Below are 13,971 nucleotides of genomic sequence, written 5' to 3' on the forward strand. Positions count from 1 at the left end.
CATTCTGATGGTTGTGTCTTTGTTAGAATTTACTCCTCGTGCAATATTTTCTGGATAAAATACAATAAATTCTGTTTTATGTCCTAATACCAGCTAGACAGCTATAGAAGTGTTAAATAGCTACAGTGACATGTCTAATAAATAGCCATCTAACCACATTATAAATAACCTCAAATTCAGCTTAATAAATATTGCAATAAATTTGTGTTTGCCAGTACATCTGTATAAATATCAGTAATAAGACAGACCAGAAAGGCTAACCATCCTAAAGAGCTTTGATTTCGGAAAAAGGCAATACTTCATTCTTCTTAGAGGAGAAAAAAAAACAACACAAACAAAAAAAGCAAAAAAAAATCGTTTAGCAAAAAATATAGTGTTGGGAAAGGAAGAGATTTTTCGACAACCTGCAATTTATTTGGATGGCAAAAACCGAGACATGCAAAGTAGGGCATGTCTAGCTGAACGTCAGTGGCAGTTGCACAACATTTGCATGCATTAAAAAGCAATAACTTTGCAGTTATTACCTAACTCCTATTGCCAATACAATTACCAGCAGCTGGAAACATCTACTGAACAAGACACACAGGTCTTTTTCTTCCAGATTGCAATCCTGTTCCGACTGCCAAAAGTTTTGAAAAATATTCCAAGTATTTGGCTGACTCTTTAGTAGCCTCATCAGCATTTTTTCACCTACCACCCACATTTTGCCATCCTCTGGATGACAGAAGCCAGGAGCATCTCAGCTGGAAGAGGCTGGTGTGGCCCTGGAAGGAAGGAGAGGTCTGTCCCCACCTCCCACACCTTGGTGTGTGCATCACCAAGCCTTACCTAGAGCCACTGACACCCTGTGCCACCAGACAGGGCTCGGGCTCCTCATCTCTGCTCCACCTCCTAGAAAAACAGTCTGCATTTCCACTGCTCAGACTTGGATATCTTTAAGGTTCCTTCCTGGCTTTGCTCTCTCATTAACCAAAAAACCCATTCACTTGTGTCAGCAGTGATGACAATACCTGTCACAGTTCTGTTTATTTCAGTCTATTCAGTTTTGTTTATTCCGGTGCGTTTAGGTTTTATTTCTATTTATAACCTCAGGAAAAAAAAATCCACTCAGGGCAAGCTTTTAATATGACTGTTCATTCTTCATTCCCTATTTATATCCTTCTGGAGCTCTGTGATCAGAAGATAGTACTACCAGCTGCCCCTGGTGTAAGTTTGCTCATAGCAAAAAAAATCAAGTTACACAATAGCTCTACCGTTACACAAAGGATGTGCAAAAACATCTGCATAATCTAATATTTTCCACAGGGTCAGACTAATGGGTCATGTACTCTGCATTTGTTTCTAAAGGCTCAGTTTTGGAAAGGACTATGGAAGCACACAAATTATGAGAAAAAGGGAGTACTTCTGCATTCAGCTTCAGTGATCAGTGGTAGCATCCCAGGGAAGTGGTCACGGCCCCAAGCCTGGCAGAGCTCTGGAAGTGTTTGGACAATTCTGTCAGGCACTCTGAGAGCACTCTGGTGTGCCTCTTGGGGTGTCCAGTGCAGGGTAAGAGCTGGACTTGGTGATCCTTGTGTATTCCTTCCAAATCAGCATACTCTGTGATGTGCATTGAAGGTATGAAAGGTTTTCCACGGAAATCTACATTTTTGGCAAAGAACTGCAGATGTGAAAACAGCGATTTACTGTGAGTCTATGAGCCATGTCAGGAACCCATCATACATGCCTACACCCAAGCATGGTTAGCTTGTCTTCTGCTCCTTGGGACCCCACAGAAAGCCTGGAGTTCCTGTACTGATTGGCAGCATTTCCCAGGAGCTGATGCAGCAGGAGGGACCAAACTGCTCTCAGAGGTGATCACTCTTTCCATTCCATCCATGGTCATCCTTAGACTGCCCCACTCTTTCCCCACAGGGATCTGCATCTCCCACCTCCGTAAATGTCTCAGCATGGAAGGAACAGCCTGGAACCTCCTCAGATTCTGTGTGGTGCCATCAAAATCCACTCCATCTTCTCCAGTTAGGGCTGCTCTTCTGCCTGAGGAAAACATGGCAAATGCAGAGGTGCTGATCACATAGCATGGTTCTCTCCAGGTGGGATCTCAGCTCTTAATTTTATAAATAACTAAATACAGCACAGACCATATTGACAGAGTGTCCTACTCTATTCATGAGACAGAAAGTCTCTCAGAAGAGCACAGGACAGGCACACCGAAACAGAAACGTGTGTGGGGACAGAAGGCCCATTTTCCCTCAACTGCTTTAAATCACAGTCTCATTACAGGCAGAGGGTAGATGGAGGGAAGAATGAGCCTCAGTTAATAGGTCAAGGGTTGGAACATATCTAATTATAAACCCATTTACCCCTAGCCTAAACATCCTAATCTTAGCCCCAAAATATACAAGTCTGCGTGGAGCGACACAAAGCAGGGATCCCCCATGCAGGGACTTGCCAGTCCCTGTGGTTCTTTTGGTTATCACAGCTTATTTTTTTGGAGATTGAGACTCCAGAGGCTGTGGAGCAGCAAGGCACCATGAAGAGTACAGTGATTTGTGACTTCAAGGATGAGGGGCACCTTTTCAACGATACCACTCTGTCTGTCTCCACATGATGTACTGCAAAGGTTAATTTGTTTTGAAATCCCCGTTTTCAATTTACATCACTGATCCACCTAGCAATTATAAATGTTAATCTATTCTTCAGTAGCCTTAAATTCAGAGATTGAGACTGTTAAACTAAAAAAAAAATCCATCCCTTGCTCTGATTTATTAAAATTTGAGTGATATGGAGAACCCACTGAGTCAGAGCACTGATAGGAGCATGCTTTCAAAGCATGTCCTTAATTAATTTTAAAGCAGGATGGACCAACTTATATCACTTTGATTTAAATCAGTTTTGCTAATTGTGATTTAAATCACAATTTAAATAATTTAATTTGCCTTGCAGTTGTGCTTTCTAGCAGATATTCATGACAAAAAAGTTATTCCCAGAGACTGACAACAAATAAAAATGCTTAATTACAAAGAAAGGTAGCTCTGAGCTGGTGTTTAGTATTTGTTTTTGTTAACCAAGAGAATACACGAATATCACACGTCACTATATATCTAAGCATTTATTTTGGGGTTTGATTTTTATGTTTGATTTATGAGAAAACAGGACATGGGGTTTTTAGTCACCTGATTCAGTTTTTAATGTGTGCTTTGTGTCATGCTGCTTCTGAACAAAAATATCCAGAAGAACATAATTGTTTAAATGGAACTACATTGTGTCCTGCATATTATAGGAAATATTATCAAAATATTCCTTGCATTTCAAGGCAGCTGGTGTGCTAAACAGTGCAAATATCAACAGCAATAAGTCAGCTGAGCTATTTTTCCCTTGCTTCCCTGTTCTTTAAAATTAGAATTGGTTTATCTCAGATCTTCCCTTCCCCCCACCCACCTTTTACTCATAAAATGGGAAAAGATAAGCAAATTTTCCTGTTCTTTCAACTACCACTTTTTTTCCTAACTTGGAATACTCTAGTCACTAAGTGATGTAAAGCATATAAAACAAAAAGAAACAAATGTTCTTTTTGCACCTGCAAAAAACGACTGCAGCTGTCACAAGCTAGTTTATTACTCAAGAAATTAAATTCCAGGTGTCTAGTTAGTAATTTCTCCCCCTTAGTGATTTGACATTCTTCAAAATTTTGGCAATGAATATATACTCAGTTGTTATTTTTATGAAAGAAGTTATTAATAAGAAAATACAATTTTATTTTAGGCATTCATAATAAACTTAAGTTGTCATCATTCCAGGATCCATTACTTCAAGTGTTATTTTCAGAAGGCAAAAATATTAATTTAAAAATTCAAAGATGAATGAATGTGTGTTGTAAAATCACACATGGATTTCTTGGCACTAAGGAACTAAGGAAAAAAGGACAAGAATATGACTGGACTATTTGCCATCTATTTTAAAAGGAAACACTATAAAAACACAGTAGATTTTTATTTTCTGGAGGATTTTTCTCCTGCTCTCAACTAAGTACAATTTTTACCGCTTGTACCTGAACAGAGATTCTTCGTTTCCCCACAAGGAAAATGCTGGGCAATGAACTCTCCCCACACCATAATTTCTCACACAACATGACAGAAAAGGCACAGCTCTAAAATCAGAGTGTCATTTCTTAATCCAGATACTTATTCTCAATTCTATCTAAACCTCTACCTGACTAGAAATTAGTTAACTGAGTTCATATGGCTGCTGGCTAAGAGAGCTTTCCCACTCAATTACTTGATGCAAGTTTACAGCACAGTTTCTTAGGCAATGACTTGTTTCAGTGGACTCAATCTAAAGGCTGGACACTATTATTTTGGAAGTATTTTCCATATGAATCCCATCCCCATCAGCAGCAGCAGGGCATCAACTCTGACTGCTCAGCCAGGCTGGCAGGACTGGGGTCTACACACTTCCAGCTCTGGGCAGCAGCACCAGAGCACTCACAATGCCCTTTGGTAATAATTTTACCTCAGACTGTTCTTGCAATTTGGCACAAGGAAATCATGTTCTGTGGGCCAAAAAATCTGTGGTGCTACAGAGATCACATAAGAGATGTCCAGACTGCAGTCTGCAATGGGGATTTACATCAAGTCCTTCATAGCTTAGTCAGCCCCTAGAACATGCAGCCTTATACCCATTTTCAATCAGTTTTCTGAAATAAGAGACATTTGTTTTAATTTCTTCATGAGGTGCTGAAGATGCCACCTGGTGCTTAGTTACTGGTGCTAACCAATACCAGGGAGAATTCTGTGTTGGTGCTTAGGTCCTAGAAAAGAATGAAATTCCTCAGTATGGCAAAAATTTGGAACTAAATTAAGCAAGCAAGCAAGTTAGCTTTTCACCAGTTCTGAGTGTGCAGTGTATGAATATGCTCACCCAAAATGTGTGGGAGCAATGGGAATAGGCAGGCACTCACCTGGGAGGGAGCAGGACAAAACACCCAGCTGACTTTTCCATAAGGCCTTGCAGAGAATTTCCCAATCAAATGAAAACCTGAATAAAAAAAAAAAAATTCAAATGAAAATCTGATAAGTAAACAAGAAATTTACAAAAGGGTAAAAGTGTTTCTGTGGAATAAGATTTTTTGCTTACTCTAAACTTCAGAGGAGGCACAGACTGAAAAAGAAGTGCCAAAAGCAGTAACTGAAGAGCTGTCACTGTGCTGCAGTTAAGGACATACACCCACGAGTTCCCCCTAGCAACATCTCCTTTTCTGCTGAAAAACACCCTAATTCACAATTCCTCTGTGCAAGTGCCAGCCTACCTAGAATTGACAACTCAAACGTGCAAAACACAAAAAAGGGATCAGTAAATACTTCAGTCCTGTATTTGGAGAGCTGCACTATGCATTCAAGACCAATTAAATACTTTGAAACCTCAGTGAGTACCTGCAAGAGTAATGTCTGCTAAGCCCATCAAGTCTGCAAAACTTGCACAAAAGAATCACAGAGGAATGTTTCAAGGGAAGGCTCAACACACAGATGTAATTTTTATGCTTTGGAACACATAGGAAATTCCAGAAATCATTGAATGAAATCTGAATCTCTTGCTGAAAGATGTGCATTAAGCAAATATTAACCATGGAAAAAGTAGTGTCTTGGAAGAAATAAACAAATGATATATAGCATCAGACTAAACAAGCTAGTGGAAGGCCAAGATGGAACAGCTATCTCTGAAATCACTAGGAAGTAATCATAAAGAAACACTTGAAATAATAAATAAATTAGAAGAAACAGTTATTTTCCCCTACCACTCATGTCTGAAGCAGAGCAGAGCGGCCTAGAGCTGGATGCTTAATTTTCCTTTAATCTCTTCATGCTGACAGTAAAAGATGCTATACTGTGTCCACTGTACCTGGTCATCAAGAAATTGCCTCTGTACAAGGATTCCTCACTTGCACAGAGCTGAGGGAATTAGGCTGCTCCTCCCAAACTGCACTGGATAAGACAGACAGGGGTGTCTGAGGAGCCACCACACTCCTGCCCCTGATAGTGAGGTGATCCCCGATTTTGTAACAAGCCTGGCATGCACCAAAACTGCCAATACTCAAATGACACTGAATGTGGTACATTCCATCCTAACCTGATCCAAATTTCAGGTTGGCTTTCCTGACACCAGCAGCTCATCAAGATGTCTGTGCTAGCCAGATATTTCACCTCCTGTGTGAGGAAGGAAAACTAAACAAAGTAAAACTAGCTGACATGAGGAAAATTGAGAAGCTGTAACTCATACAGAATTGGCCCAGAAATAATCAGATTCCTCACTCCTTTATTTGTTCCTGGACCAGATCCATTCTGTCCAGATAAACTCCTCCTCAGTGCACTGCGCAGCTCTGGTGTAATGAAGTGATGGGTCATGCTGGCACTATCGCATCCAGGATTTATGAGGAGACATTATCACCTCAAATAGGGAATTGGAGGGGGAAGAGAGATTGTGGCTTTGCAAACAAGTCTTTAAGGCACGTTTGGGTGGGTGGGATGCAATCAATCAGATTAAGGTGTTGTGCATGGATCTGTCTCCAATGACCTCAGAGAGAATTCCAGCATACATTGGTACAGGATCTGTTGGTTAGGAATTCATTAACCATGCACCATCTATTAGAAAAAGCAGGCACACCTCCTACAGGTAATTCAGCATATTTCCTCTCCTGTCCCAAGAGTAAAATGTCCAGTGCTGATACCAAAGCTGCCCTCCCTGCTGGTCCCCTTTTGTCTCTGTTTGGCATGTTACTCGCATTCTCCGTTCAGCAGCAGCTGTGCAAAGCTGGTCAAACACTCCAAGTTGTTTGGCAAAGTTTTCCTAAGGCTTTTCATCTCCCTGTTTTCCCATGAGGTACCCAAACACAAGTCATCTCTGCTGGCTTTTGGAGTACGTTAATTCTGAGCACAGCATCACAACTGGCAGGTAATCAGTTAGCTGAAGGTTAAAGTGCAGCATTTTTCCCTAACAAGGGCAACAAAAAAGGTGGGAAAGATATTTCTGATTTAGAACATTTTTATTTAGGTAATATATTTCCTAGAGGCACACCTTTAAAGCCAGCTCATGGGCAATTTCACTAGATGCAATCTGAAAAGCCTCTGGAGGTGGAGGAAAGCTAATCAAAGCAGAATGCCTGATTTATCACTTCAGAAATGCAAGGTGGGGGCATAACAAACTGCAGCCTCAAGGCTTTGGGCCCTGAAGCACTGCACCACCCTGGATCCATGATGACAGAAAGAGGAATCCTCCAGCTAACATCACTCACACTTATCCTCAGACTGAGGGAGATGTTACTGTGAGGGCACAAGGAGGAAACAGAGCAAAAGAGCAAGGGCAGGAATGCAGGGGCTCCGGAGCACTCAGCTGGCAGCACGACACAGGAAAAGGGATTTGGGGGTCTGACCACACACAGCTTTTGTCACAGTCCCAGTGAAGAGGGAAATAGATCATATCTGCCACATCTTGTAGCCCTGATCTATAGCCAGCTAATTGGTAACAGGAGTTTTATGTAAAGATGAACTCGGTGGAATCTTCTAACATGAATATCTCTCAAATAATTTATTTGATTTTGAGCTATCTCCTAGGAAACAGTCCATTTGTGTCAGCATTAAGGAGTAGGATGCCATGCATAGTTAGGAATGCCTGTTAACCTCCACCCCTGAAATGCTCATCCCTACAAGACTGGAGGAGAAAGGGCGGAACAGGACTCAATCTCAAGGGACCATCAGTGGGAGCCTGGCTCCTATTTGTGCTTCAAGATTCTCACACTGAATTTATGTCCAAATTCTGTCATGAGGTGTCAGGGCAAGTGGATGCACAGGTAGCTGAGTGAGGTCAGGAATTAATTTGACACATTATGGCTCCAAATTCCACAATGATTTGTGGATGTGAAAAACTTTCCTACTCTAATCAACAGGAATATTCATGTGCGTGAAATTGGATGGGTAAGATCAGGATTAGTTTCCAGTGAAAAAAAACAAAGTAAAGGCTGTTATTTATCATAGATATGCTGTTGTTTTGAGAGGGGAAAAAAAGAAGAAGAAAAATTTGAATTATAGCCATTTGATGGGTAGCATTGCAGTAGACAGGTTAGTTCCTTGTAATCTTCTGGCACCATCAGCAGAGGACTAAATCAAATATGTTTTTACTCACCTTATGTATCTATTAATGTAATCCGTTGCAATGGTTATTCAATATTTATGTTTGTGTGAATTACTGCATATTTCATTCTCTTTTGAAAACTAGGATAGTTGAAATAGTACAGGATTGCTTTTTATCTGATGGAGCTTTAATCTTTTGCTTATCATGGTTTCACCTGAACTGTTGTTCTCTAAATAAATGAGGTTTTGGTGAGAAGAAATAGCACTCACCACACTGAGTAACATTTAACACTGCTCATACTGTAGTCAAAGTAGTCAAATTCCACTCTTTAGAAAGTAAAGATAACCACTTGCAGAAGTCAGGAAAGACTTTCTTCTCTACTTAGAAGAATAAACATAGTCTGTAGCCTTTCTCAGTTAGTCGTATCCATCATGGCATTCTCAATTTGGTACAAAGTATTTCAGAGAAAAATAGATCAGATTTCTCTAAATCAGAATATGCCTGCTGCTGCACCCTAGAACTGAGGTTGCAACTCAGCATCTTGTTCCACTCTGCAGTGAAGAACCCTCTGAGGGTTAGATTGGAGGACAAAATCTGCAAACAGACTTTGAGGGAAAATTACCTGCCACCTTCTAGGTGCCCATCATTTCTAGGGTGCAGGTGAAAGGTTTGCAACTTCTGTGACTAAAAATCTTTGTTCCTCAACCTTGCTCCCAAAGAAATCTTGTTGCATGTATGTTGTTTGGTCCTGGGTCCAGGAAGAAAAGAGAGACATCAAGAAAGTCCAGGAAGACATCAGCATGATTCACAATTCAGTTTTCAGAATCAGTGGATGTTTTTCTTTGCTTATTCCATGTAGGAGCAGTCAAATGGAGAACTTAGAATGACCTTAAAAAACTGAAAACAGAAGCAGGAGATAACTCTTAATGCTGCTGTGCCATAATCCATGCTACCCTGAACTGTTCTCCAAGGCAAGAAACAGAAAAACCCTATCAAGGAAACGGTGCCATAAAACAGAAAAACAAAATATAAACAGAAAAATAAAACCAGACGCCAATGTGTACCCAAAGGAACTATTAAAAGCAAAATGCTTGTCAGTATAGGATGCTCCACTGCACACATCTGGTGCACTCAGCAATACAGAACATTTCTTTAATTGCTACACCTGAGACCAAGAGCAAGAAATAACTCTAGACACTGATCTCAACGTATTTGGAGACAGGTAGAGATGAGTAGCAGCGTGAGGATTTCATTGATGATAATCAAGCAGTTATGCATTACTGCACTGAACAGACACGCTCAGGATAGACCTATGCCTCTATAATTTGATGTCTGTTTTTTAAATCCTTCTGGTGCCAGACATTGCAGAGATAACTGTGATAAGCCTCCCCCTGTGGTGTATATCATCCAGTACTTTTTGCACCGTCCAAGATGTCAGTACAGCAATATCCAGTGGAAAAGGCAATGGACGAGATGTCAGAGCAGCTGGACTGACTCCAGTCTGTTGCTTCTTCTCATGGGCTGTCACGAGTCACTGAACTTTTCTGTTCCTGTTTTATTTACTCAGACTCTAAGTACTGGCTACATGTTTAGACAGCACCTTGCATGATGGATCCTCGTTTTCTCTCAGGCCCTTAGAAATGTGTAAGTCAGCATTATTCACATTTCATGACTTAGACTTTTTCTCACAACAAACAGTGAAACCTGTGTGTTTATCGAGAGGAAAGGATTCAAAGACAGGCACAGCACATGAAAGAACATAACTAACACTTGCTCTGAGAAGCTGTTTGGTGTTTCTAAACTAGAAAATTAAATTGCTCAACAAGCCCTCTTGCTCAGGATCTCTATGTCCTTCACCTCTCAATAGGATGGTGAGAGGTTCCTCACCATTTTTGTAAGTGGTGTGAGACCATGCAAAGGGTGGGCTAAATACTGATGTTAAAATGTTCACACCCTTATCAGAAGTAGTATATTTTGCTCTGAATCCAAACTGAATATTCTAAAATTGCTTTTAATAATTTCTTTCAGAGTACCATCAAGGATTTTCTTTTCTTGCCTCAATTTGCTATAGCTGGTCCTTTGTGAACAGTGGCATATCATTGCCAGCTGTCATTATTACCTATGCATTTCTCAACTGGATTTCCTGTAGACCTGGTGACCCAGCACTCCATTTACCCAAAATATTCAGTTCTTAGCCCTGCCATTTCCCAAATCAGGAATGACATAATCGTGAACTACATTAACTACCTCAGAGCATTCTCATCATTCACAAAATGGAATTTTAGCCATTTGTTGCCTTACAGCACTTTTGAGGTCAGGCAAACATATTAGTTCAGGTGGGTACCCAGGTGTATATTATACAAGTACATGATTATACAATTATAATCACGTCCTTAGGACTGACCAATACTAAATACAGGATACAGAGGTGTCATTAAAAGAGTAACTGGGTTTTAGCAGATCCGAGTCTGTTCAAATAGTGTCTTTTCCATACAATTTGCCCTGCCTTGACACAATTCATTTAAAAGAAGAAATAACTGAATTAAAAGTTATATGGAATGTGTTTTTTTAACACAGCAGAATATTGCCCAAGTATGGTGGCCCATTGCTCCAGTGAATAGCAGTGCAGCTGAGGACAGGACTGTGGGAAGAGCTCAACAACCAAAGCTGTCAGTCCTGCCTGTCGTGATCAGACTGCAATTTCTGGTGAGTAGGGGGATCAGTTTCCTGATTTCATCTTTTATAGAGCACAAGCAGAACAGGATATCAACAGCTCCTTTCCTGAAGACCACTGGTTCATTTTATCTGCATCCTCTATGGACAATGTCAAAAGATGTTACCTCAAAATTGTTAAATTAAGATCAAGCCTGAAGCTTGCTGAACCTTCTTCCTTTTGATGCTCAGGGGAGTTGGATATATATTGAATGTCTGATTTGGTTTGTAGAGAATGTAATGTTTTTTTAACCAAGCTGGAATTTTGACCCAGAAAAGAAAACCAAAACACATTAATTATCTTGCAATATGCTCTAATGCTAAATCAGAATAGAAGATGTTCAAATTGTGAAAAAAAATCCAAACTAAAATAAGAATACTCACAACACTCAAAATAGCAACTATATTGGTCCTGAAAGACTTTCTTATGATAGTTTTTACACACCAATATATTTTCATAGGTACATACAGAACATACATTTACTATGCCATTGAGAGTTAATAAGGAATGCACGTACACTGATGTATTTCCTTTTTTCCCCATCTTTAAGAAACTCCTGAGTCATTGAACTTCCAGATCACATTTATCTTTCTCTTTCATGAAAGATTCCCCTATACAAAGATTTGTGACTAGTTCAATGACAGGAAAATTTTTTTTTCCTGTTTAGAAATATCTCAAACGTGAATTTCAGGCCGCAAATACCTTTTCATTGTGCAACTGCCTTTTCCTCAAAATTACGTTAAACTTATTTAAGGCTTCTATTTCAATTTAATTTAAAATAGATTTCCTGAAGATTAAAAACCTTTGGGTTTTCTTTTGGCCCTCCCCTTGTTCCTACTTCCCATGTAACGATGCCATAATGATTCACTATTTGATGTTCTCTGGCTTCAGACTTATAGTATAATTGCCTAATTTCTTATGAGAAAGGCAGATTAGAAAATATTTCAAGAGGCTTGTAAATAACTGACAAGGACCACAAGACTGCAGTTATTTTAAATTTATATCTGAAATGCTTTGCTGTGCCAGCTGAAATACTGTGTTTGTATAGTTGTTCTGTGCAGCCTGTATCATTTATCACTCAGTAACCAGCATGAACTGTACATCCTGCTTTAAAACCTCAAAGTATTTTCCTAGTTACCATTACAGCAAGGTATTATATTCTTCTGGAGAACCCATAGTGGAGTAATAAATTGCATGACTTTTACTCAAAGATTCCTTTTTGATTTAACTCTAACCAGTCTTACCAGCTAGAAGTTTCCAGTCCTGCATGGTTGTTTGGCTTTCCTGTGCCAAATGAGCCAGATTTTGATCTCCTCCAGATTTCAGTCTCCTAAAAGTAGTTTTCTTAGCTATTTTTTATTGCACTCCTGAAAAATAATTGAAGAAAAAAACCCTTAAACTCTGTCTTGAAAGCTGAACTTGCAATATCTTTCCATCCTGGTATTTAACTCTAAGAGGGAATATAGGTTATCCAATATATCCAGCTCCCAGCATCATGCTGCTGCTCACATGATGAATGTTACAGGTGGTGGTGCTTATGCTAATAAGGAAGTTAATGAGAAAAGCCAGGCTGCTTCATGCTTTGTAAGAAAGAGAATGAAACCCTACATTTAGCAACTGGGAAAAAACAAACATTAGGAAGAATGGGTACAGTCCAAACAAGATAAAATTCAAGAAAGGAGAAGGAAACTATCATAACTAGAAACAGCAATGAGTAGTGTCAGACATTGTTGTTGTGTAATGCTGCCTTGTTTACATGATTTATGTTAATATTGTTAATTACTTCCTGAAAAATGGCTGAAATAAGGATTTAAAAATAGGGTGAACAAGTGGAGAGAGAAAAGATCAGAAATCCAGAATAACTTGAGTTTAGATGGGTGTCTACAGATCTCTGCCTTGTTCGTAGGTGAAAACTTCAGGCCTTGTAAAAGGATTCAAATGTAAAAAAGATCCCAACAGGATTTTAGTCACAGCAGATAGGTAATTCTTTACTGGGAGAATGGTGAGGCTCTGGCACAGATTTCCCAGAAAACCCAAGAACCAGTGGATGGCCAATACCTGGAAGTGTTCAAGGCCAGCTTGGATGGGGCTTTGAGCAACCTGGTTTAGTGGAAGATGTCCCTGCCCACGGCAGGGTCTTCAGGTCCTTTCCAACACAAACCCTTCTATGCTTCTGAGATCACACAAGTGAGAACCTTTGGTATTTTAGGTTCAGTCCAATCTGTCTTTACTTCTGTATCTGCAGAGTTTTGCTTTGCAAACAGTGATAACCAAGTAAAAGTGAAGGACGTGCAGGAAAGACCAATTTCTCCAGTTACCTACACTCACAGCTGTGCAGAGGTGAAATGAAATTGTTTGCATCATTTCCAGCTTTGGGAGAGCCCCCTTTCCCTCCCTCTCCCCACAGAAAGCAATATAATCCTTTAAGTGGAACCATGGTTAAAACCTACCCAAACACCACACAGACAGGTTTTGTTCTGACACATGTGCTGGTGTACTATTTATTCTCTTTCTGACTATAATTAATTGTAGCTAAGTACTCGACATTCCTCTCTGAGAACACTTCTGGTTTGGCAAAAGTTCAGGGAGAGTTAAAGACCCACCTCCCAGAGTTATTCTAACCTGGAGAAAAAAAAAAAAGAGGATGGGCAGGCAGGTTGAAACACATGGATTAATTGGTGCTAAAGTAAATTAGTATATCTAGAGAGAAAAGTAGAATAAAAGGAAGGGGCTGTAAGCCTGGATAGGCCTTGAACTGCTCTAAGAAAGGATCTTAGAGGCATTCCTTTGTTTCCTACTTTATCATTAATTATTGCTGGTGCTTTGCAAACATAGGCATGTGTACACCAGGTAATGCAGAAGTGTTCTGGAGACCCCCAAGGCAGATAGATGAGGAAACCAGCACGTCTGCACAGAGCAGTGCTGCCCACAGACAAACCACTTCAGCTCCCCAGAAGAGCATCACCTCATGGAGATATTTCACTTGGGTACAGCACCAGATCCAGACCTGCAGCACCCATGCAGCACTTAGATCATGTCTTCCCACAGAGAAACAAAGTGTGGGATGGAGACAGAGAAGTCACTGAATAGAAGAGCACAAACACATTTCTTCAAAGTATGGAAAATAAACATCC

The 13,971-nt window shown here is 40.0% G+C and overlaps 1 long non-coding RNA gene across 3 annotated transcripts in view; it reads right to left on the reverse strand.

Annotated features, from left to right (window-relative positions):
- Positions 1-1,007: 1,007 nt before the first annotated feature.
- The window catches only part of LOC148183234 (uncharacterized), a 57,364-nt gene continuing 44,400 nt past the window's right edge, over positions 1,008-13,971 (reverse strand). Inside the window, exons 2-4 of one of the 3 annotated variants that reach the window (XR_015773678.1) lie at positions 12,082-12,204; positions 4,961-5,037; positions 1,008-2,037 (exon numbers count right to left, since the gene is read on the reverse strand). This is a non-coding gene — a long non-coding RNA (uncharacterized LOC148183234). Of the gene's footprint in view, positions 2,038-3,600; positions 4,811-4,960; positions 5,038-12,081; positions 12,205-13,971 lie in introns of those variants that run through there. The other 2 variants (XR_015773677.1, XR_015773676.1) reach the window with 2 other exon arrangements.

This window comes from Pseudopodoces humilis, chromosome 13 (assembly GCF_049639895.1).
Source record: "Pseudopodoces humilis isolate 2021_Gansu_Grassland_sample_001 chromosome 13, ASM4963989v1, whole genome shotgun sequence".
Classification (NCBI taxonomy): Eukaryota; Metazoa; Chordata; class Aves; order Passeriformes; family Paridae; genus Pseudopodoces; species Pseudopodoces humilis.